The sequence below is a fragment of the Hyperolius riggenbachi genome, chromosome 1 (genome assembly GCF_040937935.1).
Source record: "Hyperolius riggenbachi isolate aHypRig1 chromosome 1, aHypRig1.pri, whole genome shotgun sequence".
Lineage (NCBI taxonomy): Eukaryota > Metazoa > Chordata > Amphibia > Anura > Hyperoliidae > Hyperolius > Hyperolius riggenbachi.
Window position 1 is genome coordinate 90029342 of NC_090646.1, and position 17787 is coordinate 90047128.

Consider the following 17787-nt stretch of genomic DNA (forward strand, 5'->3'; position numbering starts at 1 on the left):
TAGCGATTCAACACAGTAAAGATGCCAGCATCACTGATCAATAAGAACATAAATCAGGGTGAGGTAAAATACCACACTGGGCAAACATTAACTTAGAATGTTGTGGGAAAAAATAATTTCATTATGTTCAATAAAGTTCATCTTTAGGTACCTGGGAAGAAGTTTATTGACTTGAGAACCTTAACTGAGTAAAAATAAAAAAAGTTTCACTTACCTGGGGCTTCCACCAGCCCCCTGCAGACATCCTGTGCCTATGCCAGGACAAACCACAGCCAGATAGTTTTGTTTTCAGTGACTGGCAGGCCATGCATCCTTGATCGCGCTCCTGTCACTGTGGCCATCCTGCGCATTTGCAGTTTGCGTACTATAAGTACACATGTACATAGTATGCGTACTGCGCATGCGCAGGATGGCCACGGCGACAGGAGCACAATTGTGGCCATGCAGGCGCACTAGCCAGGCGACTGTATAGACGCTGAAAACAAAACTAGCTGACTGTGGGGTACCGGAGGATCGGTTTGTCCTGGCGTAGGCACAGAACGTCTGCAAGGGGCAGAAATTATTCTCCTGAAAGAAAAAAAGATGAATTGGGTCAGGCTCAATGTCTTCTTTCACCCCTCTTGTGTCCCAGCTTAGTCTAAACTGAGTAGTTAGTGGATTTCTTGTACTAATACAAGGGCCAAGGGATCGTCTTCACTCATTGCAGTTGAAGAAGTACTCTGCAGGATTTATGAAATATTCTCTAGGACATAAAAAAATAGTCCAGTAAAGATATTTGAATTTCTTTGGTTATGGTTAAATCATAGGATCTACCATAAATACGAGTTTCTTTAAACTGAATCCAAAAATGAAAATGTGAAGAACAAGTGTAAAAGGAAAAATTGGAGGCCGAGGGCCATATGCAATTAACTTTATCTCCTGAGTTTTCTCCTAGGTGATATTTTTAAACTTGTCAATAAAATGCCTTTTTAAACCACCAGCAAGTAAGAAAATACTCAAAATAATTTTGATAGTGCTTTTTCATTTACTTTTTGGTACTTTTTTAGTTGAAAAGTTCTGGAAAGTTTTTTGAAATAGAAGATGAAAAACTATCTCCTAGGAGAAAACTCAGGTGAAAAAGCAAATTGCATATGGGCCCCAGTGTCTTGTACAAAAGTTACCAAAAAGTGGCTATAAACAATATTATAAAAGAATGGCTGCTTAGGAATCAGGAAGTGGGTGGGACCCCAGGAAACACATTCATTGGGAACTATTTCTACTCACCTTTCTGGTTCCTGCGGCCATTCAGGGGCGTAACTAGGAGCCACTGGGCCCCCCTGCAGAGATTCTGATGGCTCCTCCGACGGTGTTGTGTACAACATTTCTGAAGAAATCTACAATCGATGTCTACCAGCTCCGATCAAACATTTATTAAATCTTTTTACAAAATCAATTATATTCCATTGATCTAAAGAAAGCTTATACATATTTTTTTATATAATCACTTTTTATAAACATCAAAACCAAATAATGTGGTGATGTTTAGTTTGGCTACCTACCTTAAAGCTTGTCATTTCCATCACCAAAATACCGAATGCAGTATTTTACAGAATAAGATATTTTTTACCAAACAACCCTTTGTGAATTGAGGCCAATTTGTATTTTTAATCTTTCAAATTGTCAGACTCAGACATTTTTTTAAATTGCTTTTCTCCCCATTTAAGTCCTACTTTTTGGCCTCTTTACAGCCCAATGTTGTTTTATCTGTTTAGATACAAAGTTCATGAACATACAGTCTTGTGTATGCAGCAGTAGAACAGTAAAATTCCTAGCAAAGAGCTCACAGAACTTAGGACAGAGTGATGGACAGATGCCCTGCCCTTCCATTTTTTCCAAGTTTCTTGCTTAACCACTTCCCGACCGCCTAACGCACAGAGGCGGCCGGGAAGTGGACCCCGCAAGGACCAGCTCATGCCCAAAGGCGGCGGTCCTTGTAGGGGCATGGGCGGAGCGATCGCGTCATCCGTGACGCGATCCTCCGCCGGCGCCTGTCACCGCTCACCCGCCGCAACATCCCGCCGGCCATACGGAAGCGCCGGCGGGATGTTAACCCCGCGATCGCCGCATACAAAGTGTATAATACACTTTGTAATGTTTACAAAGTGTACTATACAGGCTGCCTCCTGCCCTGGTGGTCCCAGTGTCCGAGGGACCACCAGGGCAGGCTGCAGCCACCCTAGTCTGCACCCAAGCACACTGATTTCTCCCCCCCCTGCCCCAGATCGCCCACAGCACCCCTCAGACCCCCCCCTGCCCACCCCCCAGACCCCTGTTTGCACCCAATCACCCCCCTAATCACCCATCAATCACTCCCTGTCACTATCTGTCAACGCCATTTTTTTTTCTCCCCCCCCTGCCCACTGCCCCCTCCTGATCACCCCCCCACCCCTCAGATTCTCCCCAGACCCCCCCAGACCCCCCACCCCCTGTGTACTGTATGCATCTATCCCCCCTGATCACCTGTCAATCACCTGTCAATCACCTGTCAATCACCCATCAATCACCCCCTGTCACTGCCACCCATCAATCAGCCTCTAACCTGCCCCTTGCGGGCAATCTGATCACCCACCCACACCGATAGATCGCCCGCAGATCCGACATCAGATCACCACCCAAGCGCAGTGTTTACATCTATTCTCTCCTCTAAACACCCACTAATTACCCATCAATCACCCATCAATCACCCCCTATCACCACCTGTCACTGTTACCCATCAGATCAGACCCTAATCTGCCCCTTGCGGGCACCCAATCACCCGCCTACACGCTCAGATTGCCCTCAGACCCCCCCTTATCAATTCACCAGGGCATTATTTACATCTGTCCTTCCCTGTAATAACCCACTGATCACCTGTCAATCACCCATCAATCACCCCCTGTCACTGCCACCCATCAATCACCCCCTGTTACTGCCACCCATCAATCAGCCGCTAACCTGCCCCTTGCGGACAATCTGATCACCCACCCACACCAATAGATCGCCCGCAGATCCGACATTAGATCACCACCCAAGCGCAGCGTTTACATCTATTGTCTCCTCTAAACACCCACTAATTACCCATCAATCACCCCCTATCACCACCTGTCACTGTTACCCATCAGATCAGACCCTAATCTGCCCCTTGCCGGCACCCAATCACCCGCCTACACGCTCAGATTGCCCTCAGACCCCCCCTTATCAATTCGCCAGGGCATTATTTACATCTGTCCTTCCCTGTAATAAACCACTGATCACCCATCAATCACCCCCTGTCACTGCCACCCATCAATCACCCCCTGTCACTGCCACTCATCAATCAGCCCCTAACCTGCCCCTTGTGGGCAATCTGATCACCCACCCACACCAATAGTTCGCCCGCAGATCCGACGTCAGATCACCTCCCAAGTGCAGTGTTTATATCTGTTCTCTACCCTAAACACCCACTAATTACCCATCAATCACCCCCTGTCACTGCTACCTATCAGATTAGACCCCTATCTGCCCTTAGGGCACTCAATCACCCGCCCACACCCTCAGAATGCCCTCATGCCCCAGCCCTGATCACCTCGCCAGTGCATTGCTTGCATCTATTCCCCCCTCTAATCACACCTTGAGACACCCATCAATCACCTCCTGTCACCCCCTAGCACACCTACCCATCAGATCAGGCCCTAATTTGCCCCGTGTGGGCTCCTGATCACTTGGCCAAACCCTCAGATCCCCCTCAGACCCCCTTCCGATCACCTCCCCATTGCATTGATTGCATCTATTTTCCCCTCTAACCACCCCCTGAGACACCCATCAATCACCTCCTGTCACCCCCTAGCACTCCTATCCATCAGATCAGGCCCAATACAACCATCTAAAAGGCCACCCTGCTTATGTCCGGTTCCACAAAATTCGCCCCCTCATAGACCACCTGTCATCAAAATTTTCAGATGCTTATACCCCTGAACAGTCATTTTGAGACATTTGGTTTCCAGACTACTCACGGTTTTGGGCCCGTAAAATGCCAGGGCGGTATAGGAACCCCACAAACTGACCCCATTTTAGAAAAAAAGACACCCCAATGTATTCTGTTAGGTGTATGACGAGTTCATAGCAGATTTTATTTTTTGTCAAAAGTTAGCGGAAATTGATTTTTTTTTTTTTTTCACAAAGTGTCATTTTTCACTAACTTGTGACAAAAAATAAAATCTTCTATGAACTCGCCATACACCTAACGGAATACCTTGGGGTGTCTTCTTTCTAAAATGGGGTCACTTGTGGGGTTCCTATACTGCCCTGGCATTTTAGGGGCCCTAAACCGTGAGGAGTAGTCTAGAAAACAAATGCCTCAAAATGACCTGTGATTAGGACGTTGGGCCCCTTAGCGCACCTAGGCTGCAAAAAAGTGTCACACATGTGGTATCGCCGTACTCAGGAGAAGTAGTATAATGTGTTTTGGGGTGTATTTTTACACATACCCAAGCTGGGTGGGAGAAATCTCTCTGTAAATCAAACAATTGTCATTTACAGAGATATTTCTCCCACCCAGCATGGGTATGTGTAAAAATACACCCCAAAACACATTATACTACTTCTCCTGAGTACGGCGGTACCACATATGTGGCACTTTTTTGCACCCTAAGTACGCTAAGGGGCCCAAAGTCCAATGAGTACCTTTAGGATTTCACAGGTCATTTTGCGACATTGTTGGTTTCAAGACTACTCCTCACGGTTTAGGGCCCCTAAAATGCCAGGGCAGTATAGGAACCCCACAAATGACCCTATTCTAGAAAGAAGACACCCAAAGGTATTCCGTTAGGAGTATGGTGAGTTCATAGAAGATTTTATTTTTTGTCACAAGTTAGCGGAAAATGACACTTTGTGAAAAAAAAACAATTAAAATCAATTTCCGCTAACTTGTGACAAAAAAATGAAAACTTCTATGAACTCACCATACTCCTAACGGAATACCTTGGGGTGTCTTCTTTCTAAAATGGGGTCATTAGTGGGGTTCCTATACTGCCCTGGCATTTTAGGGGCGCTAACCGTGAGGAGTAGTCTTGAAACAAAAATGACCTTTGAAATCCTGAAGGTACTCATTGGACTTTGGGCCCCTTAGCGCAGTTAGGCTGCAAAAAAGTGCCAATCATGTGGTATCGCCGTACTCGGGAGAAGTAGTATAATGTGTTTTGGGGTGTATTTTTACACATACCCATGCTGGGTGGGAGAAATACCTCTGTAAATGACAATCTTTTGATTTTTTTACACACAATTGTCCATTTACAGAGTTATTTCTCCCACCCAGCATGGGTATGTGTAAAAATACACCCCAAAACACATTGTACTACTTCTCCCGAGTACGGCGATACCACATGTGTGGCACTTTTTTGCACCCTAACTGCGCTAAGGGGCCCAAAGTCCAATGAGTACCTTTAGGATTTCACAGGTCATTTTGAGAAATTTTGTTTCAAGACTACTCCTCACGGTTTAGGGCCCCTAAAACGCCAGGACAGTATAGGAACCCCACAAATGACTCCATTTTAGAAAGAAGACACCCCAAGGTATTCTGTTAGTAGTACGGTGAGTTCATAGAAGATTTTATTTTTTGTCACAAGTTAGCGGAAATTGATTTTTATTGGTTTTTTTCACGAAGTGTCATTTTCCACTAACTTGTGACAAAAAATAAAATCTTCTATGAACTCACCGTACTACTAACGGAATACCTTGGGGTGTCTGCTTTCTAAAATGGGGTCATTTGTGGGGTTCCTATACTGTCCTGGCATTTTAGGGGCCCTAAACCGTGAGGAGTAGTCTTGAAACGAAATTTCTCAAAATGACCTGTGAAATCCTAAAGGTACTCATTGGACTTTGGGCCCCTTAGCGCAGTTAGGGTGCAAAAAAGTGCCACACATGTGGTATCGCCGTACTCGGGAGAAGTAGTACAATGTGTTTTGGGGTGTATTTTTACACATACCCATGCTGGGTGGGAGAAATAACTCTGTAAATGGACAATTGTGTGTAAAAAAAAATCAAAAGATTGTCATTTACAGAGGTATTTCTCCCACCCAGCATGGGTATGTGTAAAAATACACCCCAAAACACAACATACTACTTCTCCTGAGTACGGCAATACCACATGTGTGGCACTTTTTTGCAGCCTAACTGCACTAAGGGGCCCAATGTACAATGAGCACCTTTAGGCTTTACAGGGGTGCTTACAAATTAGCACAACCATTTTCCGCTTACTTGTGACAAAAATTAATAGCTTCTATGAACTCACTATGCCTCTCAGTGAATACTTTGGGATGTCTTCTTTCCAAAATGGGGTCATTTGAGGGGTATTTATACTATCCTGGAATTCTAGCCCCTCATGAAACATGTCAGGTGGTCAGAAAAGTCAGAGATGCTTGAAAATGGGAAAATTCACTTTTTGCACCATAGTTTGTAAACGCTATAACTTTTACCCAAACCAATAAATATACACTGAATGGGTTTTTTTTAATCAAAAACATGTTTTTCCACATTTTTCGCGCTGCATGTATACAGAAATTTTACTTTATTTGAAAGATGTCAGCACAGAAAGTTAAAAAAATCATTTTTTTGCCAAAATTCATGTCTTTTTTGATGAATATAATAAAAATTAAAAATCGCAGGAGCAATCAAATAGCACCAAAAGAAAGCTTTATTAGTGACAAGAAAAGGAGCCAAAATTCATTTAGGTGGTAGGTTGTATGAGCGAGCAATAAACCGTGAAAGCTGCAGTGGTCTGAATGGAAAAAAAGTGGCCGGTCCTTAAGGGGGGTAAAGCCCTAGGTCCTCAAGTGGTTAAACGGAATATCAAACATGAACACAGAGTAAACAAAGCCTGAAGATCTGTGAAAGTGAATAAGGTAAAATAAGGTATGAAATTATGAATAACAATGACACAGTGTTTGAGGCATGCTCAGGGCCGGATCTAGGACAACGCCACCTAGGTAATGGCCTAGGGCACTACAGGAGCAAGGGTACCAAAGCAGCAGGCTGATCTTAAGCAGCATTAGCAAACTAGCAAATGCTGCAATGCAGGGAGATCATGCGAGCGCCTGACCGCGGTACTCTGGTGCTAGCCACCTGTGCATCAGCCACCTTGCTCTCTATACACATTTGCATTGTGGCCGGCGGCTATGGACTTGGGCAGCATTGGAGACGGAAAGGAAGAGGAAGCTTCTGCAGAGAAATGAGTGACACTGATGGCTGCTGCGGTGTGAAGGCGAGCTGGCTACCTATACTAAAAGGAGGGAAGTTGGAAAAGGGGGGATTAAGGGAGTCATCAGGTTACCTATACTGAAGGGAAAGGGGGAGGGGTCATCTGGCTACCTATACTTGAGGGGGTGGCTGGTGACAGCGGCCTTGGGCGGTAAAGAGTACAAATCCAGCCCTGGGCATGCTTGCTCAAGAGCCAGTGTAGCTGCCCCTGAGCTTATGTAAGCCTACATGGGGCTCGATTCACAAAAGGGTGCTAACTCAGTTAGCACGCCCAAAGCCTTTATTGATGGCACGCAAAGTTTAAGCGCTGTGCGGTGCGCACAAAACTAAACCAACGCACCGGGTGCGCCTAAAACATTGCACCGGGTGCGCTCAAAACTTCGCACCATGCGACGATTCAGGCGCACCCGGTGTGACGTTTTAGTCGCACCCGGTGTGAAGTTTAGCATGCACCGCACAACGCTAAACCCTGCGCGTGCTAACTTAGCGCGCAAAACTTTGCATGTCCTAAAGGACTTTAGGCGTGCTAAAGGGCTTTTAGGTGTGCCAACTAAGTTAGCACCCATTTGTGAATCAAGCCCATGGTGTAACCACTACAATTAGTAAAGTGGTGTGAAACTCAGCATTTCTTCTTTTGCTCTAAAAGATTTTTTTACAGCCTTAAACCTGCTACCAGACAAAAATGGTAGCAGAACAGCATTTAAACAGTTAAACACAGCACTTTCTTCTTCAGTGAGGATGTTATTGCTGAAGTTAGATTAAAACTCAAGTGATACGATTATCTTGTTTATGTTTACCTAGCAGCTACACTGCCACTATAAGTAAACATTGCTGTGCAGTGATGTAGCTTGGACGGACAGCAGAAGGTAAAATCCGCAGAGAAATCTCACTGAGTACATTATAATATATAAATACAGCAGCTATGCAATAAAATGCAATGGCAGCTTTCAGAGCAGATAAACTGTACTTTGGGAACTTGTATTTTGTAAATGGACAAAATACTTGTGCACAAAAGCAAATATGATAACTGTATGGGTAATAAAAAGTGAGAAAACACATTTTTATTGAATATTATGTCAGCGTTTAATCCCACTTTAACCCTGGTCATCGTATCCATATACCATACAATACCATCCCATGCCACATACTATATACAGTATATCACTGTGCTACAATAAGAGTTTACATGTCAAAATACCACACACCCTTCACATGATAAAAGTACAGAATGGGAAAGCCTAAAGATTCCAATGGCAATTTGTTTCTGTACTGAATACAGGTAAACCAATTCTATCACAGAGATGTTCACCATGCTATTCAAATAAGCAATCCGCAATACTGAAGCCACATGGTCTATTAGAATGTAATAGAGGGGAGGGGGGATGGTCTCCAGTGGGCACTCTGAAAACATCAGCTGTAATACCTGAAAGTGGCATCTCCCAGTGGCGGTTCATTCATGAAGCAAAGTGAAACATTTGCATCAGGCGCAGAGATTACAGGGGCAGCATGTTTGTACTGTCTTCACTCTAACAGCGTCCAGTCAGAGTTGGAGGAGAAGCGAGAGGAGAGCGAGGTGAATAGGTCATCATTAGGGAAAAGCAGCTTGTTGTGTTGTGTGAGGAGTCTGACAGTCAGTGAGGAGGGGGAGGCAGGAGAGCAGCAGGGTTTCATTTGACTTGTACAGCAGAAGGGACGAGGTGGCACTGCTGTCCTGACTGAGGAGGAATGGAGTTGCTGAGGTTTGTTTGTCAGACTCACAGCCAGCCAGTGTGCTATTGGGTTGAGCTGCAGCATGGCATTAAATGAAGCAGAGTAAATTGTCGGGTGCTGTGTGGTCATTCCAATTGGGGGGGGGGGGGGCGAATTCTCACAAGTTTTCCTCAGGCAGCAAAAAGTCTAGAACTGGCCCTGATCTCTCCACTGATTTGCTCCTCTGGATAGGAAGTCAGTGTGATGTCATCTGCAGTATGGAAATGTGCCAACGAAGAGCAGGAAACCTGTGCTGTGTACTGTATTCCACAACTCCGATCACAGAAACCTGAAGTTACATGTGTATTGTGGGATACCCAAACAGCCTACAGCTGTCTCGCTTAAAAAGAATGCTTGTTTGCAGCTTTCGCTAGTAGTGGTTTGAACAGCAAAGATGCTGCGCTTTTAAATGCATGCCACAAATGTACACCTATATGACAGATCATAACGGGAGATGGAGAGTGTGCATGTATTTATAGATAAAACTAAAAAAAAAGGCCATTGTCACTTAAAGTAAACCAGAGATCAAAAAAATCGAAAGAATTGATACTTACCCGGGGCTTCCTCCAGCCCCATCCTCCCACGGCCTGCTGCTCAGCCGCGATCAGCCCCGATAACTGGCTCAGTCATCTCAGTCTGGGTCTAATGCACGGGAGGTATGCGCATGCGCAGAAGACCCAGACTGGACCCAACTGAGCCTGTTACTGGGGCTGATTACGGCTGAACAGCAGACGGCAGGAGGATGGTGAGGGACTCACACGTGCTTATGGGGCTGGTGGAAGGCCTGGGTAAGTATCGATTCTTTAGATCTTTTGATCTCTGGTACACTTTCAATATATTGTATTTCCCCTCTACCAGAAAATTAGCAACAGAAGAGAAAATTGTACACATGTGCACGAGCCACAAAATTACTTGCGTGTACATATGTCTGCAATGGCTGCCATCTCCATGGAAATGTCAAAGACCGCCGGTACAAACACAAGTATACAACAAAGATTCATTTTTTAATTTCTTTTAGTGATTGCTTATAATCATGCAGATTTAAAGCTCTGGAGGGCCACATAAAATGGTGTGGGGGGCCGGATTTGGCCCACGGGCCTTTCAGTTGACACCTGTGACCTAGATTAATTAACAAAGTCTGTAGCAACAACACCAGTCCAGGTTTGCAACACTCTTGGTCTAATGCACTGATACACAGGGCCTTATTCAATTAACTTTTTATCTGAAGTTTGCTACTAGGTGATATTTGCACGTCTAGTCAATGCCTTTTAATACCTTTTAAGCCACCAGCAGGCAAGAAAATAATCCGAATAATGTTCAACAGAACCTGTACTGAGTAAAATTATTTAAAATAAACACATGAGGTAACTTCAAATGAACATTACATAGTTACCTTGCCATCAGTTCCTCTCAGAAGCTCACCATTTTCTTCTGACAATAATCCCTTCCAGTTCTGACAATATTTTGTCAGATCTGAAATATATCAGTTGCTTTCAGTTATATATCAGTTGCTGTCAGTTACAGCTGAGAGGAGAACTGATGTGTCCATGTTTCCCTATGGCTCAAGTGGGCGATGTTACATTAACAGCATGCTGACCAGAAAGCTGTTATGGGGTAATGACCATTTTCAAAATGGAGGACGTATAATTCCATTGATCACAGTGCACAAACGAGACGCAGGAGAGGAAAAATAGATTGAGGAGTAGACTACACAGGAGGTAAGTATGACTTGTGTATGTTTATTTTGACTTAATTTTCAGTTCAGGTTTCCTTTAACAGTATTCAGTACTTTTTTTTTACTTCCTTTTTTGGTACAGTTTCAATTGGAAAGTGCTGAAAAGTTATTTTAAACAAAAGATGAAAAACAATCTCCAAGGACAAAACTTCAGAGAACAAAGTGAATTGAATAGGGGCCAATGTGAATTGTATAATTAACTTTTTCTCCTGAGTTATCTCCCAGGAGATAATTTTCATATGGTTTTTAAAATATATTTTAAGCATTTTACAATTGAAAAAAGTACCCAAAAGTTGGTGAAAAAGTACTAACTTTTCATCTTTTCTTTAAAATAACTTCTCAGCACTCTGCAATTGAAAAAGTATCAAAAAAGTTGGTAAAAAAAAGTACTGTCAAATTTATTCTGAGTATTTTTCTGCTTGCTGGTGGCTTAAAGGGCATTTTGTTGTTAAGATGAAAATATCACCTAGGAGAAAACTTCCCATAAACAAAAAGAGACAAGCCCATACAAATAACTTACTCCTTTCCATGATTCGCTCTATGAATATGTTAGGTGAGTCAAAAGCAAAGTGCATAAAGAAATGGATTATGTGTAGCAACTTCCCCATTGGTTGCAAGGAAGGGGTCTTGGGGTAGCTGTGAAAAGCAGCACTCGCACAAGTGGCCGATAAAGAGTGCTGTAGTAGGAAATGAATATATTATGCAGACTTCAAATAATTCCAGTACTTGTATACCACTTTCCTCCTGTCAGACTCAAAGCACTTGCGAGACAGCCACTAGAGCGCACTCAATAGGTACTAGGAGTTTTAGGGAGTTTTAGGGAGTCTTGCCCAATAACTCCTAACTTAAAAGGTGCTGGTTTAAATAGGAAGAGCCGAGATTTGAACCCCAGTCACCTATGTCAGGGGCAGAGCCCTTAACCATTACAGTCACATTAAGTAAAATAATATAAGAGGTTAACTCACGACTACAAAAAGTTATCACTCCTGCTATAACAAGATTATCCAAATTGAATTTACTGGATGCAACTGTGGAAGTGAAAGAGGAACATGAAAGCCTAATGTGTTCCTGCTTTGGGTCCTTACATTGCTATCTGGCAGAGAAGCAGTAAAAAACTATACTCAGCTCAGCTGCACAGTCACGCCCGTCTTCTACAGCTGACTAAGGGCCCCTTTATACCTTATGTGTTTTAATGCATTGCTATGCGTTGCATTGTGTTTTAATGCAGGTTTTCTTTCTCCATAGCAGTGCATTGTGAAAAAGCTTCAGTTTTCCTAATGTGAAAAAGTCTATAGGGGAACATGGACACTAGTCTACACATCAGTTGTCCTTTCAGTTACAACTGACGGCCACTGATATAATAGTGTAAAAGGGTAATTTTACACCTATTCAGTTGCTCTCCGTTATAACTGAAAGGACAACTGTTTTTTAAACTAATGCCCATGTTTGCCTATGGCTCAGTTCCCTCCATATGTGTTTTAACATCAGTTTTTCAGAGTCTAGTGTAAAAGAGGCCTTAGGGTTCTATTACACTATATTAGTTGCTGTCAATTGTAACTGAAAGGACAACTGATGTGCAGACCAGTGTTCATGTTTCCCTATAGCCTCTTTCACTCTATATGCTGGAGAACTGAAGCATTTTTTACAACACACTGCTATAGAGAAAAAAATGCATTAAAAATAAATGTAATGCAAAGTAAAGCATTTAACCACTTAACGACCACCTAACGCCGATAGGCGTCGGCGGGTCGTTAGTGGTATAGCATGGAAACCTTTCCATGCCAGTTCACGGAGGGTGTCTCCATGAATAGTGTGCAAGCCGCCGATCGCGGCTCGCACACGTAATGTAAACACGCGGGGAAGAAATCTCCACTGTTTACATCATACGGCGCTGCTGCGCAGCAGCGCCGTAAGCCAGATCGGCGATCTCCGGCCTCTGATTGGCCGGGGATCGCCGGCATATGATAGGCTGAAGCCTATCCTACAATGCGCAGGACGGATATCATTACATATCAATACATGGAAGAAGAGGTAGGGAGGGAGCGCAGAAAACGCTGCGGAGGGGGGCTTTGAAGAGCCCCCCCCCCGCAAAACGCAGCAAGCCGGCGGCGATCAGACCCCCCCAGCAGGACATCCCCCTAGTGGGAAAAAAAGGGGGGAAGTCTGATCGCCCTGGCTATTTCCTGATCGGTGCTGCGGGCTGGAGAGTCCACGCAGCACCGATCAGAAGAAAATCCCCTGGTCCTTAATTAAACACATTGGGCCTGATTCACAAAGTGGTGCAAACTGTTTAGCATGTGTGTGCTAAACAGTTAGCACGTGAAGTGCCGTTCGTGGACTTTTGCGAGCGCAATTTGCCGCGATTTGCACGATCGCGGACTTTTGCAAAAGTCCGCAAACGGACTTCACGTGCTAACTGCTTAGCACACCCGTGCTAAACAGTTTGCACCACTTTGTGAATCAGGCCCATTAAGTGTAAAATGGCCCTTAGGCTTGGTTCACACAAAAAAAGGTGTCCTGTCCAGTTTTTGACAGTTGGCACTTGGCCTCAGTTTTGCATGTGTTTTTATGGACCACACATAAATCTGTACATTTCCGGTCATGTCTTGTCAGTTTTGAATCAGTTTTGTATGTGCTTCTACGAAGGCTGTATACTATATACAACCACTATACAACCATACTGCCAGAAAGGAAAACAGCAACCTACTACAGTGTCACTTTAAAGAAGCATTCACTTGTTTTTATACATAATGCGCAGCAGAGAGAGTGCAGAAAGGGGCCAGCTGAGCAGTTAGCCTCTCGTGGAATCCTATATATCAGCCACCTCTCTGCTCAGAGATAAAGATAATGCACTGGAACAAATTTGTTAAAGCAGACCTGAACTCAGAACATCTACTCTGCTCTAAAAGACACACAACAGCATAATAACCTTTATACAAAAAACATTTCTTTGTTACAGCTGGTACAAATGCTAAAATAGATCTGCAGTGTATCTACTTACTTATTCATGGAAGCAGACATATTGTTAACATCCTGTGCTTTCAAATGAGCTTATCTGCCATCTCTGCCTTGGCAGTCATGTGACACAGGGTAAAGATCAAATTACAAATCACAAATTGTGATTAAACACAATTGAGGGGGAATTACACAGGCTAAACTCTCTAAGTGCAGTTCCTTATGTCCTGTGCAAGTGTTCAGGTCCACTTTAAGTACAGTAGATGGTACTGTGTTGTGTTAATTACACATCCAAAAAGAGACCTTTTTTTGGTAACATTTCTATAGGTAAAAATGAAATACTGCATATGATTATTTCATATATACCCACAGTTTCCAGCAGGTGATGTGATCCTCCAGTGTTAAGGATGTTGAGATCTCCTTGTTTTGCTTCTCCTTACACAAAAGCAGAAGGTAGTTTTTTAACCTAATTAAGAGTAATTCATCAGTCTTTTAATTTAAGGTAATTGGATGTCACCACAAACCATAAATTGAGAAGAGTTTTTATTGAAAGTATCCGTTTATATCTCAATATGTTCGTAGCACATGATAAGCATGAACTATTCCTAGGCAATACTTATTCCAAGGTAGGCATGAGCGAGAACGTTCTCGCAAAAAAAAAAACAAGATCGTCCTGCAGTATGGGGGAGGCAAAAGTGGTGTATGTGGGGGTTAACCTAAGACACCACCTCTCTTCCCGATGCATTCTATGCTGCATTCCATCTTCTTACACTTCCACCTTCTAAGCCGGAACTTCCACTCTGAATGCGAAAGCGTCAGAAGATGGAATGCAGCATAGAATGCATCGGAAGATAGGCGGTGGCTTAGGTGAGTAAGCTCCCCCCCCCCCCTCCCATACACAGCTCTCGCACACACTTCAGAACCATCTTGCTTTGCACAAGAACGTTCATCACTACTGCAAAGCATAGTTAACTAGTTGAAGGAATCATATTTTTCAGTAGTTAATATAACAAATAAATACAAGGGACAATTTATATTCTCTTTTGAGGGATTTTTTTTACAGGAAGCTTGTTAGATGGAGACACCAAGATTTTTTTTGCAGTGCTGAAGGCTGTCATCATTCATCTTCCAGAAGTAATGTTCAGGAACTGATATATCATTACGTGTGATACTGTAGAAATGAGGTATGATTGAGTCAGTGGTTTCACATCTGAGAATAGAGCTACTGATGGGAAAATCCAAACTGGGTGATTGCACTGTTATGGGTTACTGTACATTCAGTAGTGCATGAAAAGAATAAAGCTTGTAATGCTAGGGGGGGGGGGGGGGGGGGCATGCTTTCTGAGTCAGCGTGTGTGCTCCAGACTATGTAGCTGGGTAATGGAAGAGGCTACACAGATGGACACAGGAGTAATGAACAAGGGAGCAAGAATGCCCAGAGCAACTGCAGCTCTGGGCCGCCTATCAGGCTAGATGCTATGTGATACAATACACAACAGATGTAGTCGGTAACAGGCTAGGGTCATACATGTTAGATCAGATGGCAGTGGTACAGTGGACTAGGCGGAATCAGAGTCAGTAACAGGCTAAGGTCATACACGTTAATTCAGAAAAATAACAAACGGCTCAACTAACGGATAAATATATATTCTCAGATCTGCATATATATTTATCAAGAAACCAGCTAAAGCACAAGTAATAACAATTAACAAGAAGACAAACAACAGACAGACAGATGGAATGCTTTGCCAATCTAGTCGCTGCCCCAGGGACAGCAAACATTCACACTGACATAGACAAGACTAACAGGTAGGAACGTAACTAATGGCAACCACTGCTTTAGTTATGTCCTCAAGAACAAGGCAAGAAGGAATACTACCAGTCACCAACATGGTGCTGGCAGAATCCAAGCTATCAGGATCAGAAGGACTTTACTATCCCGTGGATACAGCAAACGTCCAAGCAAGTTAAACAATGCAATATACAATTCACATGAATGACCCAGCAACAACTCAGAGAGCTGAACGTTATGTCGGATGGGGTCTGAAATGGGAGGCAGACTTTTATGTGGACATTAGCCAATGGATGCAGACATGCAAATTCCCACACAGCTGAATGGTAATCACTCAATCCTGAGCTTGCTTGATTACAAGCTGCTAGCTGAAAGACTCTCATAACAAATACATGCAAAATTTTGCAACAACATGCATGTAGGAAATCCAGGGCTATAAGCAATAGGAGGAGTCATGACAGCATCGTGAGCTGCTCTGAACTGCAGAGTGATTGCAAATGACAATGAGACTTATTGCAAATGCGCAGCCGAATGCAAGCAGATAAGTCAGAACTGCTCGGTTGCAGTTCCATTGCAACCGACAGAACATGCTACAGGAGAGATCCTGACAAAGCTATCCTATCGGTCATTTTAGGATGTACCACAAAGCCCCAAGCAGCCTCTGGCCAATGTGGTTCCATTCACTGCAGCTAAAATGGATCTCCTCCAGCCCACTACTCAAAAATGCTGCTGGGCAAACCTTTGTTCTCTTTACAGGCCACACTGTATTATATTACAACACTGGCTTGAACATGTGCATTGTCTGCAGCAGGGAAGCCCAATAAGCAGCAATTGAGGGACTCTACATGGCCATACGCATTGCTTGGCATCAGAGGTAGATTAAGGCAAAATTAGGCCCTCACTTTCTGGAAAGTGGAAGTGAGACAGGGGGTCATCGAAGGTTTTATCCAGGCCCTAGGGATTTGCCTAGGCTGACTTGTCAGTAATCTGATTCTCCTCAGCAACATTTCTACTGTGAACAAACCCTTAAAAAGGTCCAAGCAGCTTAAAATATAAGTAATTTACTTACCTGGGGCTTCCTTCAGCCCCAGCACCTGCAATGTCCCTCACCGCAGCTCCGCACTCAGCCGCTGGAGGAAGTGGAGGAAGCCCCGGATAAGTAAATTACTTTTTTTAAGCTGCTCGGACCTTCTCTGTAAAGCGGACCTGAACTCAGAATGCCCTCTCTGCTCTAAACAATATGCAACAGCATAATAACCTTTAAACAAAAACATTTCCTTGTTAGAGCTGATACAAATCCTAAAATAAATCTGCACTGTTTATACTTCCTGATTTTTGGAAACAGACATATTTTTAACATTCTGTGCTTTCAAATGAGCTTATGTGCCGTCTCTGCCATGGCTGTCATGTGACACAGGGAAGATATAAATTACAGCTTGTGATTAGGCACAGATGAGGGGTAATTACACAGGCTAAACTCTCTAAATACATACAGGTTGCATTTCTCTATGTTTTACTTCTGTCCTGTGCAAGAGTTCAGGTCCTCTTTAAGTACAATGCTTTTTTATAGTGACAATTTGCAGTTTGCCATGACATTTAATAAAAGCCTGTTTCCTTAACCTATTTAGTTTCTACGTCCAGGAACCATGCTCGCTACCGTGCGCCCCCACGGCCGATCGCACGCGTGCACGCGCACTCCCGGCCGCGGATTCGGTAGCCAGGGAATCAATGTATCGGGCTATGGTGCCCGATCACTGATTCCTCTCCCCCGCTGAAAAAGCGACAGCTTCTCTCGGAAGCTGCGCCTTTTCTGGCCGTTCCCTCCCCGATGCGCCACTCTAAGCGTGTGTTACGCTTAGAGTGATGTCATGTAAACAAACTCATGGCCGCCATCTTGTGGCCAAAAAGTAATACTACAACTGAAAATAAAAATAAATTAAAATGAACACACGTTTACATTATAAATCTATTTTTTACCCCCCACCCTCCCAAAACTACCCAAATAAAATGTTTACTATATAAAAAAAAAACCCATTACAATAAAAAAACAACATGTAAATATTTACCTAAGGGTCTAAACTTTTTAAATATCAATGTAAAGATGAAATATTTCTATTTTTTTTTTATTTTAAACTTGTTAATAGTGATAGATGCAAAATGGAAAAAATGCACCTTTATTTCCAAATAAAATATTGTCGCCATACATTGTGATAGGGACATAATTTTAATGGTGTAATAACCGGGACATATGGGCAAATACAATACATGAGTTTTAATTATGGAGGCATGTATTATTTTAAAATTA

At 43.4% G+C, this 17787-nt stretch overlaps 1 protein-coding gene across 1 annotated transcript in view; it reads right to left on the reverse strand.

Moving 5' to 3' along the window:
- Positions 1-17787, reverse strand: part of LOC137545724 (G-protein coupled receptor 26-like) — an 88680-nt gene that overhangs the window by 62155 nt on the left and 8738 nt on the right. The gene's annotated exons all lie outside the window — the stretch shown is intronic.